This window comes from Phyllobates terribilis, unplaced genomic scaffold (assembly GCF_046119375.1).
Source record: "Phyllobates terribilis strain yellow unplaced genomic scaffold, ASM4611937v1 Scaffold_40__1_contigs__length_11209783, whole genome shotgun sequence".
NCBI lineage: Eukaryota > Metazoa > Chordata > Amphibia > Anura > Dendrobatidae > Phyllobates > Phyllobates terribilis.
Window position 1 is genome coordinate 5,080,408 of NW_027362800.1, and position 17,894 is coordinate 5,098,301.

General features: G+C 45.2%; 14 non-coding genes across 14 annotated transcripts; all 14 read right to left on the minus strand.

Moving 5' to 3' along the window:
- Positions 1–383: 383 nt before the first annotated feature.
- Positions 384–574, minus strand: LOC141187752 (U2 spliceosomal RNA). The gene has a single exon (XR_012261908.1). It is a non-coding gene; the product is annotated as a U2 spliceosomal RNA (small nuclear RNA).
- A 1,122-nt stretch (positions 575–1,696) lies between these two features.
- On the minus strand, positions 1,697–1,887 carry LOC141187753 (U2 spliceosomal RNA). Its single transcript, XR_012261909.1, has one exon. It is a non-coding gene; the product is annotated as a U2 spliceosomal RNA (small nuclear RNA).
- Positions 1,888–3,007: 1,120 nt separating this feature from the next.
- Positions 3,008–3,198, minus strand: LOC141185050 (U2 spliceosomal RNA). Its single transcript, XR_012259748.1, has one exon. It is a non-coding gene; the product is annotated as a U2 spliceosomal RNA (small nuclear RNA).
- Positions 3,199–4,320: 1,122 nt separating this feature from the next.
- LOC141187754 (U2 spliceosomal RNA) lies at positions 4,321–4,511 on the minus strand. Its single transcript, XR_012261910.1, has one exon. It is a non-coding gene; the product is annotated as a U2 spliceosomal RNA (small nuclear RNA).
- A 1,122-nt stretch (positions 4,512–5,633) lies between these two features.
- On the minus strand, positions 5,634–5,824 carry LOC141187755 (U2 spliceosomal RNA). Its single transcript, XR_012261911.1, has one exon. It is a non-coding gene; the product is annotated as a U2 spliceosomal RNA (small nuclear RNA).
- A 1,119-nt stretch (positions 5,825–6,943) lies between these two features.
- LOC141187757 (U2 spliceosomal RNA) lies at positions 6,944–7,134 on the minus strand. The gene has a single exon (XR_012261913.1). It is a non-coding gene; the product is annotated as a U2 spliceosomal RNA (small nuclear RNA).
- Positions 7,135–8,256: 1,122 nt separating this feature from the next.
- On the minus strand, positions 8,257–8,447 carry LOC141187758 (U2 spliceosomal RNA). Its single transcript, XR_012261914.1, has one exon. It is a non-coding gene; the product is annotated as a U2 spliceosomal RNA (small nuclear RNA).
- A 1,119-nt stretch (positions 8,448–9,566) lies between these two features.
- On the minus strand, positions 9,567–9,757 carry LOC141187759 (U2 spliceosomal RNA). Its single transcript, XR_012261915.1, has one exon. It is a non-coding gene; the product is annotated as a U2 spliceosomal RNA (small nuclear RNA).
- Positions 9,758–10,878: 1,121 nt separating this feature from the next.
- Positions 10,879–11,069, minus strand: LOC141187761 (U2 spliceosomal RNA). Its single transcript, XR_012261916.1, has one exon. It is a non-coding gene; the product is annotated as a U2 spliceosomal RNA (small nuclear RNA).
- Positions 11,070–12,188: 1,119 nt separating this feature from the next.
- Positions 12,189–12,379, minus strand: LOC141187762 (U2 spliceosomal RNA). The gene has a single exon (XR_012261917.1). It is a non-coding gene; the product is annotated as a U2 spliceosomal RNA (small nuclear RNA).
- A 1,122-nt stretch (positions 12,380–13,501) lies between these two features.
- On the minus strand, positions 13,502–13,692 carry LOC141184820 (U2 spliceosomal RNA). Its single transcript, XR_012259539.1, has one exon. It is a non-coding gene; the product is annotated as a U2 spliceosomal RNA (small nuclear RNA).
- A 1,122-nt stretch (positions 13,693–14,814) lies between these two features.
- On the minus strand, positions 14,815–15,005 carry LOC141187763 (U2 spliceosomal RNA). Its single transcript, XR_012261918.1, has one exon. It is a non-coding gene; the product is annotated as a U2 spliceosomal RNA (small nuclear RNA).
- Positions 15,006–16,126: 1,121 nt separating this feature from the next.
- On the minus strand, positions 16,127–16,317 carry LOC141187764 (U2 spliceosomal RNA). Its single transcript, XR_012261919.1, has one exon. It is a non-coding gene; the product is annotated as a U2 spliceosomal RNA (small nuclear RNA).
- A 1,122-nt stretch (positions 16,318–17,439) lies between these two features.
- LOC141187765 (U2 spliceosomal RNA) lies at positions 17,440–17,630 on the minus strand. Its single transcript, XR_012261920.1, has one exon. It is a non-coding gene; the product is annotated as a U2 spliceosomal RNA (small nuclear RNA).
- Between the last annotated feature and the right edge of the window lie 264 nt (positions 17,631–17,894).

The following is a 17,894-nucleotide window of genomic DNA, read 5'->3' on the forward strand; positions in this document are numbered from 1 at the left end:
GGGCATTTGCTAAATAGATGGTGTGTGTGCAACAATATACTGAAAGGTCAATTATATTGTGCAGCTTATCTCACCACCTGTAGTTATTTAGGTGAAAGCTCCAAAATGCTTGCCTAATATGTCTGTTTATCCGAAAGGAAGTATAGAGGGAGAGCTAGATAGATAGCATTGCATTACATTACATTACATGGCAATGCAATGCACAGTTGCTGAAGTTGAACCAAAATGAGCTTGTCATCTGGCTTCTGCAACTTTTAACATGAAAAATCCAATGAGGAGATGAAAAGCAAAGCCAAAGAGTCCATCCCAAAATCCGACAAACAAGCAAAATGAACAAAAAGCATTGAATTCAATTCTTTCTGATTTTAGAAACTGCATTAAAGAAGGGGTGCACCGGTCCTGGAGATACTGCAATACCAGGTCAATGCGTGGAGTGGACAGAGCAAGCTCTTTTTCCATCTCCCTGTTCTAAAAATCCATTTAATATATGGTCCCCAGATAGGGGACGTATCAGATATTAAACTGATAAGAACAGATACTACACTTGATCTTAGCCAAAAGGCCGAGAAGCGATAACCAGAATTGGTTTCCGACTACGGTGCCACCCAAGGATTCTGAAAAGTCCATTTGTGGAGATGGCCACCTGGACTCCCGTTAAGAAGACATGCTGTCAACCTCTAGATCCCTCACATGCCTGCACTTTTCGGCTTGCTGCTGCTGCAATCCACGCGTTTTAGATCTGCATAACTCCACCTCTTTTAGCACAGTACCCTCAACCCCCGGCTGTTCCCACCCGCCTCAACACCGTTGGAAGGGAGGAGAACCAATTAAGGCGGGGGGGGGGGGTGGAACGAGCAGCTGTCTACCCTTAGCAGGAGGGTTGCTGATTAATTACCTCTCCTGCTGCTGCTGCTGCTGGCTGTCCAGCAGCAGACTGAAGGTGGCTGCTGCTGTGCGCAGGTATATAAAGGCTCAGAGCCTATTATGACACGCGCAGCCAGCGTTCCATTGCCACGTTCCGTCTACTGCAGGCGGGATACCTGGATGGCTGAATGTCACTGAGAAGCTCACAGAGACCGCCATAAGCAACAGTTTAAAAGAATGCCACAGACTAATCAACCAAACTTTTTGGGTTGGTTTCTCTTTTATAGTCTGCAGGCATTAAATGAAAGAAGTCAGTGTTCCAGCAGAGGGAGACAACGTTTCAGAAAAGGCATTGTAGCAAACCAAAAAAGAAATTTTAAGCGCAGCAGAGTAACCAGCTCACATACCTGTTAGCTCAGGTGAGTTTAAAAGGCTGCTGTTGATAACAAGGGCATTTGCTAAATAGATGGTGTGTGTGCAACAATATACTGAAAGGTCAATTATATTGTGCAGCTTATCTCACCACCTGTAGTTATTTAGGTGAAAGCTCCAAAATGCTTGCCTAATATGTCTGTTTATCCAAAAGGAAGTATAGAGGGAGAGCTAGATAGATAGCATTGCATTACATTACATTACATGGCAATGCAATGCACAGTTGCTGAAGTTGAACCAAAATGAGCTTGTCATCTGGCTTCTGCAACTTTTAACATGAAAAATCCAATGAGGAGAAGAAAAGCAAAGCCAAAGAGTCCATCCCAAAATCCGACAAACAAGCAAAATGAACAAAAAGCATTGAATTCAATTCTTTCTGATTTTAGAAACTGCATTAAAGAAGGGGTGCACCGGTCCTGGAGATACTGCAATACCAGGTCAATGCGTGGAGTGGACAGAGCAAGCTCTTTTTCCATCTCCCTGTTCTAAAAATCCATTTAATATATGGTCCCCAGATAGGGGACGTATCAGATATTAAACTGATAAGAACAGATACTACACTTGATCTTAGCCAAAAGGCCGAGAAGCGATAACCAGAATTGGTTTCCGACTACGGTGCCACCCAAGGATTCTGAAAAGTCCATTTGTGGAGATGGCCACCTGGACTCCCGTTAAGAAGACATGCTGTCAACCTCTAGATCCCTCACATGCCTGCACTTTTCGGCTTGCTGCTGCTGCAATCCACGCGTTTTAGATCTGCATAACTCCACCTCTTTTAGCACAGTACCCTCAACCCCCGGCTGTTCCCACCCGCCTCAACACCGTTGGAAGGGAGGAGAACCAATTAAGGCGGGGGGGGGGTGGAACGAGCAGCTGTCTACCGTTAGCAGGAGGGTTGCTGATTAATTACCTCTCCTGCTGCTGCTGCTGCTGGCTGTCCAGCAGCAGACTGAAGGTGGCTGCTGCTGTGCGCAGGTATATAAAGGCTCAGAGCCTATTATGACACGCGCAGCCAGCGTTCCATTGCCACGTTCCGTCTACTGCAGGCGGGATACCTGGATGGCTGAATGTCACTGAGAATCTCACAGAGACCGCCATAAGCAACAGTTTAAAAGAATGCCACAGACTAATCAACCAAACTTTTTGGGTTGGTTTCTCTTTTATAGTCTGCAGGCATTAAATGAAAGAAGTCAGTGCTCCAGCAGAGGGAGACAACGTTTCAGAAAAGGCATTGTAGCAAACCAAAAAAGAAATTTTAAGCGCAGCAGAGTAACCAGCTCACATACCTGTTAGCTCAGGTGAGTTTAAAAGGCTGCTGTTGATAACAAGGGCATTTGCTAAATAGATGGTGTGTGTGCAACAATATACTGAAAGGTCAATTATATTGTGCAGCTTATCTCACCACCTGTAGTTATTTAGGTGAAAGCTCCAAAATGCTTGCCTAATATGTCTGTTTATCCGAAAGGAAGTATAGAGGGAGAGCTAGATAGATAGCATTGCATTACATTACATTACATGGCAATGCAATGCACAGTTGCTGAAGTTGAACCAAAATGAGCTTGTCATCTGGCTTCTGCAACTTTTAACATGAAAAATCCAATGAGGAGAAGAAAAGCAAAGCCAAAGAGTCCATCCCAAAATCCGACAAACAAGCAAAATGAACAAAAAGCATTGAATTCAATTCTTTCTGATTTTAGAAACTGCATTAAAGAAGGGGTGCACCGGTCCTGGAGATACTGCAATACCAGGTCAACGTGTGGAGTGGACAGAGCAAGCTCTTTTTCCATCTCCCTGTTCTAAAAATCCATTTAATATATGGTCCCCAGATAGGGGACGTATCAGATATTAAACTGATAAGAACAGATACTACACTTGATCTTAGCCAAAAGGCCGAGAAGCGATAACCAGAATTGGTTTCCGACTACGGTGCCACCCAAGGATTCTGAAAAGTCCATTTGTGGAGATGGCCACCTGGACTCCCGTTAAGAAGACATGCTGTCAACCTCTAGATCCCTCACATGCCTGCACTTTTCGGCTTGCTGCTGCTGCAATCCACGCGTTTTAGATCTGCATAACTCCACCTCTTTTAGCACAGTACCCTCAACCCCCGGCTGTTCCCACCCGCCTCAACACCGTTGGAAGGGAGGAGAACCAATTAAGGCGGGGGGGGGGGGTGGAACGAGCAGCTGTCTACCCTTAGCAGGAGGGTTGCTGATTAATTACCTCTCCTGCTGCTGCTGCTGCTGGCTGTCCAGCAGCAGACTGAAGGTGGCTGCTGCTGTGCGCAGGTATATAAAGGCTCAGAGCCTATTATGACACGCGCAGCCAGCGTTCCATTGCCACGTTCCGTCTACTGCAGGCGGGATACCTGGATGGCTGAATGTCACTGAGAAGCTCACAGAGACCGCCATAAGCAACAGTTTAAAAGAATGCCACAGACTAATCAACCAAACTTTTTGGGTTGGTTTCTCTTTTATAGTCTGCAGGCATTAAATGAAAGAAGTCAGTGTTCCAGCAGAGGGAGACAACGTTTCAGAAAAGGCATTGTAGCAAACCAAAAAAGAAATTTTAAGCGCAGCAGAGTAACCAGCTCACATACCTGTTAGCTCAGGTGAGTTTAAAAGGCTGCTGTTGATAACAAGGGCATTTGCTAAATAGATGGTGTGTGTGCAACAATATACTGAAAGGTCAATTATATTGTGCAGCTTATCTCACCACCTGTAGTTATTTAGGTGAAAGCTCCAAAATGCTTGCCTAATATGTCTGTTTATCCAAAAGGAAGTATAGAGGGAGAGCTAGATAGATAGCATTGCATTACATTACATTACATGGCAATGCAATGCACAGTTGCTGAAGTTGAACCAAAATGAGCTTGTCATCTGGCTTCTGCAACTTTTAACATGAAAAATCCAATGAGGAGAAGAAAAGCAAAGCCAAAGAGTCCATCCCAAAATCCGACAAACAAGCAAAATGAACAAAAAGCATTGAATTCAATTCTTTCTGATTTTAGAAACTGCATTAAAGAAGGGGTGCACCGGTCCTGGAGATACTGCAATACCAGGTCAATGCGTGGAGTGGACAGAGCAAGCTCTTTTTCCATCTCCCTGTTCTAAAAATCCATTTAATATATGGTCCCCAGATAGGGGACGTATCAGATATTAAACTGATAAGAACAGATACTACACTTGATCTTAGCCAAAAGGCCGAGAAGCGATAACCAGAATTGGTTTCCGACTACGGTGCCACCCAAGGATTCTGAAAAGTCCATTTGTGGAGATGGCCACCTGGACTCCCGTTAAGAAGACATGCTGTCAACCTCTAGATCCCTCACATGCCTGCACTTTTCGGCTTGCTGCTGCTGCAATCCACGCGTTTTAGATCTGCATAACTCCACCTCTTTTAGCACAGTACCCTCAACCCCCGGCTGTTCCCACCCGCCTCAACACCGTTGGAAGGGAGGAGAACCAATTAAGGCGGGGGGGGGGGGTGGAACGAGCAGCTGTCTACCCTTAGCAGGAGGGTTGCTGATTAATTACCTCTCCTGCTGCTGCTGCTGCTGGCTGTCCAGCAGCAGACTGAAGGTGGCTGCTGCTGTGCGCAGGTATATAAAGGCTCAGAGCCTATTATGACACGCGCAGCCAGCGTTCCATTGCCACATTCCGTCTACTGCAGGCGGGATACCTGGATGGCTGAATGTCACTGAGAAGCTCACAGAGACCGCCATAAGCAACAGTTTAAAAGAATGCCACAGACTAATCAACCAAACTTTTTGGGTTGGTTTCTCTTTTATAGTCTGCAGGCATTAAATGAAAGAAGTCAGTGTTCCAGCAGAGGGAGACAACGTTTCAGAAAAGGCATTGTAGCAAACCAAAAAAGAAATTTTAAGCGCAGCAGAGTAACCAGCTCACATACCTGTTAGCTCAGGTGAGTTTAAAAGGCTGCTGTTGATAACAAGGGCATTTGCTAAATAGATAGTGTGTGTGCAACAATATACTGAAAGGTCAATTATATTGTGCAGCTTATCTCACCACCTGTAGCTATTTAGGTGAAAGCTCCAAAATGCTTGCCTAATATGTCTGTTTATCCAAAAGGAAGTATAGAGGGAGAGCTAGATAGATAGCATTGCATTACATTACATTACATGGCAATGCAATGCACAGTTGCTGAAGTTGAACCAAAATGAGCTTGTCATCTGGCTTCTGCAACTTTTAACATGAAAAATCCAATGAGGAGAAGAAAAGCAAAGCCAAAGAGTCCATCCCAAAATCCGACAAACAAGCAAAATGAACAAAAAGCATTGAATTCAATTCTTTCTGATTTTAGAAACTGCATTAAAGAAGGGGTGCACCGGTCCTGGAGATACTGCAATACCAGGTCAATGCGTGGAGTGGACAGAGCAAGCTCTTTTTCCATCTCCCTGTTCTAAAAATCCATTTAATATATGGTCCCCAGATAGGGGACGTATCAGATATTAAACTGATAAGAACAGATACTACACTTGATCTTAGCCAAAAGGCCGAGAAGCGATAACCAGAATTGGTTTCCGACTACGGTGCCACCCAAGGATTCTGAAAAGTCCATTTGTGGAGATGGCCACCTGGACTCCCGTTAAGAAGACATGCTGTCAACCTCTAGATCCCTCACATGCCTGCACTTTTCGGCTTGCTGCTGCTGCAATCCACGCGTTTTAGATCTGCATAACTCCACCTCTTTTAGCACAGTACCCTCAACCCCCGGCTGTTCCCACCCGCCTCAACACCGTTGGAAGGGAGGAGAACCAATTAAGGCGGGGGGGGGGGGTGGAACGAGCAGCTGTCTACCCTTAGCAGGAGGGTTGCTGATTAATTACCTCTCCTGCTGCTGCTGCTGGCTGTCCAGCAGCAGACTGAAGGTGGCTGCTGCTGTGCGCAGGTATATAAAGGCTCAGAGCCTATTATGACACGCGCAGCCAGCGTTCCATTGCCACGTTCCGTCTACTGCAGGCGGGATACCTGGATGGCTGAATGTCACTGAGAAGCTCACAGAGACCGCCATAAGCAACAGTTTAAAAGAATGCCACAGACTAATCAACCAAACTTTTTGGGTTGGTTTCTCTTTTATAGTCTGCAGGCATTAAATGAAAGAAGTCAGTGTTCCAGCAGAGGGAGACAACGTTTCAGAAAAGGCATTGTAGCAAACCAAAAAAGAAATTTTAAGCGCAGCAGAGTAACCAGCTCACATACCTGTTAGCTCAGGTGAGTTTAAAAGGCTGCTGTTGATAACAAGGGCATTTGCTAAATAGATGGTGTGTGTGCAACAATATACTGAAAGGTCAATTATATTGTGCAGCTTATCTCACCACCTGTAGTTATTTAGGTGAAAGCTCCAAAATGCTTGCCTAATATGTCTGTTTATCCAAAAGGAAGTATAGAGGGAGAGCTAGATAGATAGCATTGCATTACATTACATTACATGGCAATGCAATGCACAGTTGCTGAAGTTGAACCAAAATGAGCTTGTCATCTGGCTTCTGCAACTTTTAACATGAAAAATCCAATGAGGAGAAGAAAAGCAAAGCCAAAGAGTCCATCCCAAAATCCGACAAACAAGCAAAATGAACAAAAAGCATTGAATTCAATTCTTTCTGATTTTAGAAACTGCATTAAAGAAGGGGTGCACCGGTCCTGGAGATACTGCAATACCAGGTCAATGCGTGGAGTGGACAGAGCAAGCTCTTTTTCCATCTCCCTGTTCTAAAAATCCATTTAATATATGGTCCCCAGATAGGGGACGTATCAGATATTAAACTGATAAGAACAGATACTACACTTGATCTTAGCCAAAAGGCCGAGAAGCGATAACCAGAATTGGTTTCCGACTACGGTGCCACCCAAGGATTCTGAAAAGTCCATTTGTGGAGATGGCCACCTGGACTCCCGTTAAGAAGACATGCTGTCAACCTCTAGATCCCTCACATGCCTGCACTTTTCGGCTTGCTGCTGCTGCAATCCACGCGTTTTAGATCTGCATAACTCCACCTCTTTTAGCACAGTACCCTCAACCCCCGGCTGTTCCCACCCGCCTCAACACCGTTGGAAGGGAGGAGAACCAATTAAGGCGGGGGGGGGGGGTGGAACGAGCAGCTGTCTACCCTTAGCAGGAGGGTTGCTGATTAATTACCTCTCCTGCTGCTGCTGCTGCTGGCTGTCCAGCAGCAGACTGAAGGTGGCTGCTGCTGTGCGCAGGTATATAAAGGCTCAGAGCCTATTATGACACGCGCAGCCAGCGTTCCATTGCCACATTCCGTCTACTGCAGGCGGGATACCTGGATGGCTGAATGTCACTGAGAAGCTCACAGAGACCGCCATAAGCAACAGTTTAAAAGAATGCCACAGACTAATCAACCAAACTTTTTGGGTTGGTTTCTCTTTTATAGTCTGCAGGCATTAAATGAAAGAAGTCAGTGTTCCAGCAGAGGGAGACAACGTTTCAGAAAAGGCATTGTAGCAAACCAAAAAAGAAATTTTAAGCGCAGCAGAGTAACCAGCTCACATACCTGTTAGCTCAGGTGAGTTTAAAAGGCTGCTGTTGATAACAAGGGCATTTGCTAAATAGATAGTGTGTGTGCAACAATATACTGAAAGGTCAATTATATTGTGCAGCTTATCTCACCACCTGTAGCTATTTAGGTGAAAGCTCCAAAATGCTTGCCTAATATGTCTGTTTATCCAAAAGGAAGTATAGAGGGAGAGCTAGATAGATAGCATTGCATTACATTACATTACATGGCAATGCAATGCACAGTTGCTGAAGTTGAACCAAAATGAGCTTGTCATCTGGCTTCTGCAACTTTTAACATGAAAAATCCAATGAGGAGAAGAAAAGCAAAGCCAAAGAGTCCATCCCAAAATCCGACAAACAAGCAAAATGAACAAAAAGCATTGAATTCAATTCTTTCTGATTTTAGAAACTGCATTATAGAAGGGGTGCACCGGTCCTGGAGATACTGCAATACCAGGTCAATGCGTGGAGTGGACAGAGCAAGCTCTTTTTCCATCTCCCTGTTCTAAAAATCCATTTAATATATGGTCCCCAGATAGGGGACGTATCAGATATTAAACTGATAAGAACAGATACTACACTTGATCTTAGCCAAAAGGCCGAGAAGCGATAACCAGAATTGGTTTCCGACTACGGTGCCACCCAAGGATTCTGAAAAGTCCATTTGTGGAGATGGCCACCTGGACTCCCGTTAAGAAGACATGCTGTCAACCTCTAGATCCCTCACATGCCTGCACTTTTCGGCTTGCTGCTGCTGCAATCCACGCGTTTTAGATCTGCATAACTCCACCTCTTTTAGCACAGTACCCTCAACCCCCGGCTGTTCCCACCCGCCTCAACACCGTTGGAAGGGAGGAGAACCAATTAAGGCGGGGGGGGGGGGTGGAACGAGCAGCTGTCTACCCTTAGCAGGAGGGTTGCTGATTAATTACCTCTCCTGCTGCTGCTGCTGGCTGTCCAGCAGCAGACTGAAGGTGGCTGCTGCTGTGCGCAGGTATATAAAGGCTCAGAGCCTATTATGACACGCGCAGCCAGCGTTCCATTGCCACGTTCCGTCTACTGCAGGCGGGATACCTGGATGGCTGAATGTCACTGAGAAGCTCACAGAGACCGCCATAAGCAACAGTTTAAAAGAATGCCACAGACTAATCAACCAAACTTTTTGGGTTGGTTTCTCTTTTATAGTCTGCAGGCATTAAATGAAAGAAGTCAGTGTTCCAGCAGAGGGAGACAACGTTTCAGAAAAGGCATTGTAGCAAACCAAAAAAGAAATTTTAAGCGCAGCAGAGTAACCAGCTCACATACCTGTTAGCTCAGGTGAGTTTAAAAGGCTGCTGTTGATAACAAGGGCATTTGCTAAATAGATGGTGTGTGTGCAACAATATACTGAAAGGTCAATTATATTGTGCAGCTTATCTCACCACCTGTAGTTATTTAGGTGAAAGCTCCAAAATGCTTGCCTAATATGTCTGTTTATCCAAAAGGAAGTATAGAGGGAGAGCTAGATAGATAGCATTGCATTACATTACATTACATGGCAATGCAATGCACAGTTGCTGAAGTTGAACCAAAATGAGCTTGTCATCTGGCTTCTGCAACTTTTAACATGAAAAATCCAATGAGGAGAAGAAAAGCAAAGCCAAAGAGTCCATCCCAAAATCCGACAAACAAGCAAAATGAACAAAAAGCATTGAATTCAATTCTTTCTGATTTTAGAAACTGCATTAAAGAAGGGGTGCACCGGTCCTGGAGATACTGCAATACCAGGTCAATGCGTGGAGTGGACAGAGCAAGCTCTTTTTCCATCTCCCTGTTCTAAAAATCCATTTAATATATGGTCCCCAGATAGGGGACGTATCAGATATTAAACTGATAAGAACAGATACTACACTTGATCTTAGCCAAAAGGCCGAGAAGCGATAACCAGAATTGGTTTCCGACTACGGTGCCACCCAAGGATTCTGAAAAGTCCATTTGTGGAGATGGCCACCTGGGCTCCCGTTAAGAAGACATGCTGTCAACCTCTAGATCCCTCACATGCCTGCACTTTTCGGCTTGCTGCTGCTGCAATCCACGCGTTTTAGATCTGCATAACTCCACCTCTTTTAGCACAGTACCCTCAACCCCCGGCTGTTCCCACCCGCCTCAACACCGTTGGAAGGGAGGAGAACCAATTAAGGCGGGGGGGGGGGTGGAACGAGCAGCTGTCTACCCTTAGCAGGAGGGTTGCTGATTAATTACCTCTCCTGCTGCTGCTGCTGCTGGCTGTCCAGCAGCAGACTGAAGGTGGCTGCTGCTGTGCGCAGGTATATAAAGGCTCAGAGCCTATTATGACACGCGCAGCCAGCGTTCCATTGCCACATTCCGTCTACTGCAGGCGGGATACCTGGATGGCTGAATGTCACTGAGAAGCTCACAGAGACCGCCATAAGCAACAGTTTAAAAGAATGCCACAGACTAATCAACCAAACTTTTTGGGTTGGTTTCTCTTTTATAGTCTGCAGGCATTAAATGAAAGAAGTCAGTGTTCCAGCAGAGGGAGACAACGTTTCAGAAAAGGCATTGTAGCAAACCAAAAAAGAAATTTTAAGCGCAGCAGAGTAACCAGCTCACATACCTGTTAGCTCAGGTGAGTTTAAAAGGCTGCTGTTGATAACAAGGGCATTTGCTAAATAGAAAGTGTGTGTGCAACAATATACTGAAAGGTCAATTATATTGTGCAGCTTATCTCACCACCTGTAGCTATTTAGGTGAAAGCTCCAAAATGCTTGCCTAATATGTCTGTTTATCCAAAAGGAAGTATAGAGGGAGAGCTAGATAGATAGCATTGCATTACATTACATTACATGGCAATGCAATGCACAGTTGCTGAAGTTGAACCAAAATGAGCTTGTCATCTGGCTTCTGCAACTTTTAACATGAAAAATCCAATGAGGAGAAGAAAAGCAAAGCCAAAGAGTCCATCCCAAAATCCGACAAACAAGCAAAATGAACAAAAAGCATTGAATTCAATTCTTTCTGATTTTAGAAACTGCATTAAAGAAGGGGTGCACCGGTCCTGGAGATACTGCAATACCAGGTCAATGCGTGGAGTGGACAGAGCAAGCTCTTTTTCCATCTCCCTGTTCTAAAAATCCATTTAATATATGGTCCCCAGATAGGGGACGTATCAGATATTAAACTGATAAGAACAGATACTACACTTGATCTTAGCCAAAAGGCCGAGAAGCGATAACCAGAATTGGTTTCCGACTACGGTGCCACCCAAGGATTCTGAAAAGTCCATTTGTGGAGATGGCCACCTGGACTCCCGTTAAGAAGACATGCTGTCAACCTCTAGATCCCTCACATGCCTGCACTTTTCGGCTTGCTGCTGCTGCAATCCACGCGTTTTAGATCTGCATAACTCCACCTCTTTTAGCACAGTACCCTCAACCCCCGGCTGTTCCCACCCGCCTCAACACCGTTGGAAGGGAGGAGAACCAATTAAGGCGGGGGGGGGGGGTGGAACGAGCAGCTGTCTACCCTTAGCAGGAGGGTTGCTGATTAATTACCTCTCCTGCTGCTGCTGCTGGCTGTCCAGCAGCAGACTGAAGGTGGCTGCTGCTGTGCGCAGGTATATAAAGGCTCAGAGCCTATGATGACACGCGCAGCCAGCGTTCCATTGCCACATTCCGTCTACTGCAGGCGGGATACCTGAATGGCTGAATGTCACTGAGAAGCTCACAGAGACCGCCATAAGCAACAGTTTAAAAGAATGCCACAGACTAATCAACCAAACTTTTTGGGTTGGTTTCTCTTTTATAGTCTGCAGGCATTAAATGAAAGAAGTCAGTGTTCCAGCAGAGGGAGACAACGTTTCAGAAAAGGCATTGTAGCAAACCAAAAAAGAAATTTTAAGCGCAGCAGAGTAACCAGCTCACATACCTGTTAGCTCAGGTGAGTTTAAAAGGCTGCTGTTGATAACAAGGGCATTTACTAAATAGATGGTGTGTGTGCAACAATATACTGAAAGGTCAATTATATTGTGCAGCTTATCTCACCACCTGTAGTTATTTAGGTGAAAGCTCCAAAATGCTTGCCTAATATGTCTGTTTATCCAAAAGGAAGTATAGAGGGAGAGCTAGATAGATAGCATTGCATTACATTACATTACATGGCAATGCAATGCACAGTTGCTGAAGTTGAACCAAAATGAGCTTGTCATCTGGCTTCTGCAACTTTTAACATGAAAAATCCAATGAGGAGAAGAAAAGCAAAGCCAAAGAGTCCATCCCAAAATCCGACAAACAAGCAAAATGAACAAAAAGCATTGAATTCAATTCTTTCTGATTTTAGAAACTGCATTAAAGAAGGGGTGCACCGGTCCTGGAGATACTGCAATACCAGGTCAATGCGTGGAGTGGACAGAGCAAGCTCTTTTTCCATCTCCCTGTTCTAAAAATCCATTTAATATATGGTCCCCAGATAGGGGACGTATCAGATATTAAACTGATAAGAACAGATACTACACTTGATCTTAGCCAAAAGGCCGAGAAGCGATAACCAGAATTGGTTTCCGACTACGGTGCCACCCAAGGATTCTGAAAAGTCCATTTGTGGAGATGGCCACCTGGACTCCCGTTAAGAAGACATGCTGTCAACCTCTAGATCCCTCACATGCCTGCACTTTTTGGCTTGCTGCTGCTGCAATCCACGCGTTTTAGATCTGCATAACTCCACCTCTTTTAGCACAGTACCCTCAACCCCCGGCTGTTCCCACCCGCCTCAACACCGTTGGAAGGGAGGAGAACCAATTAAGGCGGGGGGGGGGGGTGGAACGAGCAGCTGTCTACCCTTAGCAGGAGGGTTGCTGATTAATTACCTCTCCTGCTGCTGCTGCTGCTGGCTGTCCAGCAGCAGACTGAAGGTGGCTGCTGCTGTGCGCAGGTATATAAAGGCTCAGAGCCTATTATGACACGCGCAGCCAGCGTTCCATTGCCACGTTCCGTCTACTGCAGGCGGGATACCTGGATGGCTGAATGTCACTGAGAAGCTCACAGAGACCGCCATAAGCAACAGTTTAAAAGAATGCCACAGACTAATCAACCAAACTTTTTGGGTTGGTTTCTCTTTTATAGTCTGCAGGCATTAAATGAAAGAAGTCAGTGTTCCAGCAGAGGGAGACAACGTTTCAGAAAAGGCATTGTAGCAAACCAAAAAAGAAATTTTAAGCGCAGCAGAGTAACCAGCTCACATACCTGTTAGCTCAGGTGAGTTTAAAAGGCTGCTGTTGATAACAAGGGCATTTGCTAAATAGATGGTGTGTGTGCAACAATATACTGAAAGGTCAATTATATTGTGCAGCTTATCTCACCACCTGTAGTTATTTAGGTGAAAGCTCCAAAATGCTTGCCTAATATGTCTGTTTATCCAAAAGGAAGTATAGAGGGAGAGCTAGATAGATAGCATTGCATTACATTACATTACATGGCAATGCAATGCACAGTTGCTGAAGTTGAACCAAAATGAGCTTGTCATCTGGCTTCTGCAACTTTTAACATGAAAAATCCAATGAGGAGAAGAAAAGCAAAGCCAAAGAGTCCATCCCAAAATCCGACAAACAAGCAAAATGAACAAAAAGCATTGAATTCAATTCTTTCTGATTTTAGAAACTGCATTAAAGAAGGGGTGCACCTGTCCTGGAGATACTGCAATACCAGGTCAATGCGTGGAGTGGACAGAGCAAGCTCTTTTTCCATCTCCCTGTTCTAAAAATCCATTTAATATATGGTCCCCAGATAGGGGACGTATCAGATATTAAACTGATAAGAACAGATACTACACTTGATCTTAGCCAAAAGGCCGAGAAGCGATAACCAGAATTGGTTTCCGACTACGGTGCCACCCAAGGATTCTGAAAAGTCCATTTGTGGAGATGGCCACCTGGACTCCCGTTAAGAAGACATGCTGTCAACCTCTAGATCCCTCACATGCCTGCACTTTTCGGCTTGCTGCTGCTGCAATCCACGCGTTTTAGATCTGCATAACTCCACGTCTTTTAGCACAGTACCCTCAACCCCCGGCTGTTCCCACCCGCCTCAACACCGTTGGAAGGGAGGAGAACCAATTAAGGCGGGGGGGGGGGGTGGAACGAGCAGCTGTCTACCCTTAGCAGGAGGGTTGCTGATTAATTACCTCTCCTGCTGCTGCTGCTGCTGGCTGTCCAGCAGCAGACTGAAGGTGGCTGCTGCTGTGCGCAGGTATATAAAGGCTCAGAGCCTATTATGACACGCGCAGCCAGCGTTCCATTGCCACATTCCGTCTACTGCAGGCGGGATACCTGGATGGCTGAATGTCACTGAGAAGCTCACAGAGACCGCCATAAGCAACAGTTTAAAAGAATGCCACAGACTAATCAACCAAACTTTTTGGGTTGGTTTCTCTTTTATAGTCTGCAGGCATTAAATGAAAGAAGTCAGTGTTCCAGCAGAGGGAGACAACGTTTCAGAAAAGGCATTGTAGCAAACCAAAAAAGAAATTTTAAGCGCAGCAGAGTAACCAGCTCACATACCTGTTAGCTCAGGTGAGTTTAAAAGGCTGCTGTTGATAACAAGGGCATTTGCTAAATAGATGGTGTGTGTGCAACAATATACTGAAAGGTCAATTATATTGTGCAGCTTATCTCACCACCTGTAGTTATTTAGGTGAAAGCTCCAAAATGCTTGCCTAATATGTCTGTTTATCCAAAAGGAAGTATAGAGGGAGAGCTAGATAGATAGCATTGCATTACATTACATTACATGGCAATGCAATGCACAGTTGCTGAAGTTGAACCAAAATGAGCTTGTCATCTGGCTTCTGCAACTTTTAACATGAAAAATCCAATGAGGAGAAGAAAAGCAAAGCCAAAGAGTCCATCCCAAAATCCGACAAACAAGCAAAATGAACAAAAAGCATTGAATTCAATTCTTTCTGATTTTAGAAACTGCATTAAAGAAGGGGTGCACCGGTCCTGGAGATACTGCAATACCAGGTCAATGCGTGGAGTGGACAGAGCAAGCTCTTTTTCCATCTCCCTGTTCTAAAAATCCATTTAATATATGGTCCCCAGATAGGGGACGTATCAGATATTAAACTGATAAGAACAGATACTACACTTGATCTTAGCCAAAAGGCCGAGAAGCGATAACCAGAATTGGTTTCCGACTACGGTGCCACCCAAGGATTCTGAAAAGTCCATTTGTGGAGATGGCCACCTGGACTCCCGTTAAGAAGACATGCTGTCAACCTCTAGATCCCTCACATGCCTGCACTTTTCGGCTTGCTGCTGCTGCAATCCACGCGTTTTAGATCTGCATAACTCCACCTCTTTTAGCACAGTACCCTCAACCCCCGGCTGTTCCCACCCGCCTCAACACCGTTGGAAGGGAGGAGAACCAATTAAGGCGGGGGGGGGGGTGGAACGAGCAGCTGTCTACCCTTAGCAGGAGGGTTGCTGATTAATTACCTCTCCTGCTGCTGCTGCTGCTGGCTGTCCAGCAGCAGACTGAAGGTGGCTGCTGCTGTGCGCAGGTATATAAAGGCTCAGAGCCTATTATGACACGCGCAGCCAGCGTTCCATTGCCACATTCCGTCTACTGCAGGCGGGATACCTGGATGGCTGAATGTCACTGAGAAGCTCACAGAGACCGCCATAAGCAACAGTTTAAAAGAATGCCACAGACTAATCAACCAAACTTTTTGGGTTGGTTTCTCTTTTATAGTCTGCAGGCATTAAATGAAAGAAGTCAGTGTTCCAGCAGAGGGAGACAACGTTTCAGAAAAGGCATTGTAGCAAACCAAAAAAGAAATTTTAAGCGCAGCAGAGTAACCAGCTCACATACCTGTTAGCTCAGGTGAGTTTAAAAGGCTGCTGTTGATAACAAGGGCATTTGCTAAATAGATGGTGTGTGTGCAACAATATACTGAAAGGTCAATTATATTGTGCAGCTTATCTCACCACCTGTAGTTATTTAGGTGAAAGCTCCAAAATGCTTGCCTAATATGTCTGTTTATCCAAAAGGAAGTATAGAGGGAGAGCTAGATAGATAGCATTGCATTACATTACATTACATGGCAATGCAATGCACAGTTGCTGAAGTTGAACCAAAATGAGCTTGTCATCTGGCTTCTGCAACTTTTAACATGAAAAATCCAATGAGGAGAAGAAAAGCAAAGCCAAAGAGTCCATCCCAAAATCCGACAAACAAGCAAAATGAACAAAAAGCATTGAATTCAATTCTTTCTGATTTTAGAAACTGCATTAAAGAAGGGGTGCACCGGTCCTGGAGATACTGCAATACCAGGTCAATGCGTGGAGTGGACAGAGCAAGCTCTTTTTCCATCTCCCTGTTCTAAAAATCCATTTAATATATGGTCCCCAGATAGGGGACGTATCAGATATTAAACTGATAAGAACAGATACTACACTTGATCTTAGCCAAAAGGCCGAGAAGCGATAACCAGAATTGGTTTCCGACTACGGTGCCACCCAAGGATTCTGAAAAGTCCATTTGTGGAGATGGCCACCTGGACTCCCGTTAAGAAGACATGCTGTCAACCTCTAGATCCCTCACATGCCTGCACTTTTCAGCTTGCTGCTGCTGCAATCCACGCGTTTTAGATCTGCATAACTCCACCTCTTTTAGCACAGTACCCTCAACCCCCGGCTGTTCCCACCCGCCTCAACACCGTTGGAAGGGAGGAGAACCAATTAAGGCGGGGGGGGGGGGTGGAACGAGCAGCTGTCTACCCTTAGCAGGAGGGTTGCTGATTAATTACCTCTCCTGCTGCTGCTGCTGCTGGCTGTCCAGCAGCAGACTGAAGGTGGCTGCTGCTGTGCGCAGGTATATAAAGGCTCAGAGCCTATTATGACACGCGCAGCCAGCGTTCCATTGCCACATTCCGTCTACTGCAGGCGGGATACCTGGATGGCTGAATGTCACTGAGAAGCTCACAGAGACCGCCATAAGCAACAGTTTAAAAGAATGCCACAGACTAATCAACCAAACTTTTTGGGTTGGTTTCTCTTTTATAGTCTGCAGGCATTAAATGAAAGAAGTCAGTGTTCCAGCAGAGGGAGACAACGTTTCAGAAAAGGCATTGTAGCAAACCAAAAAAGAAATTTTAAGCGCAGCAGAGTAACCAGCTCACATACCTGTTAGCTCAGGTGAGTTTAAAAGGCTGCTGTTGATAACAAGGGCATTTGCTAAATAGATGGTGTGTGTGCAACAATATACTGAAAGGTCAATTATATTGTGCAGCTTATCTCACCACCTGTAGTTATTTAGGTGAAAGCTCCAAAATGCTTGCCTAATATGTCTGTTTATCCAAAAGGAAGTATAGAGGGAGAGCTAGATAGATAGCATTGCATTACATTACATTACATGGCAATGCAATGCACAGTTGCTGAAGTTGAACCAAAATGAGCTTGTCATCTGGCTTCTGCAACTTTTAACATGAAAAATCCAATGAGGAGAAGAAAAGCAAAGCCAAAGAGTCCATCCCAAAATCCGACAAACAAGCAAAATGAACAAAAAGCATTGAATTCAATTCTTTCTGATTTTAGAAACTGCATTAAAGAAGGGGTGCACCGGTCCTGGAGATACTGCAATACCAGGTCAATGCGTGGAGTGGACAGAGCAAGCTCTTTTTCCATCTCCCTGTTCTAAAAATCCATTTAATATATGGTCCCCAGATAGGGGACGTATCAGATATTAAACTGATAAGAACAGATACTACACTTGATCTTAGCCAAAAGGCCGAGAAGCGATAACCAGAATTGGTTTCCGACTACGGTGCCACCCAAGGATTCTGAAAAGTCCATTTGTGGAGATGGCCACCTGGACTCCCGTTAAGAAGACATGCTGTCAACCTCTAGATCCCTCACATGCCTGCACTTTTCGGCTTGCTGCTGCTGCAATCCACGCGTTTTAGATCTGCATAACTCCACGTCTTTTAGCACAGTACCCTCAACCCCCGGCTGTTCCCACCCGCCTCAACACCGTTGGAAGGGAGGAGAACCAATTAAGGCGGGG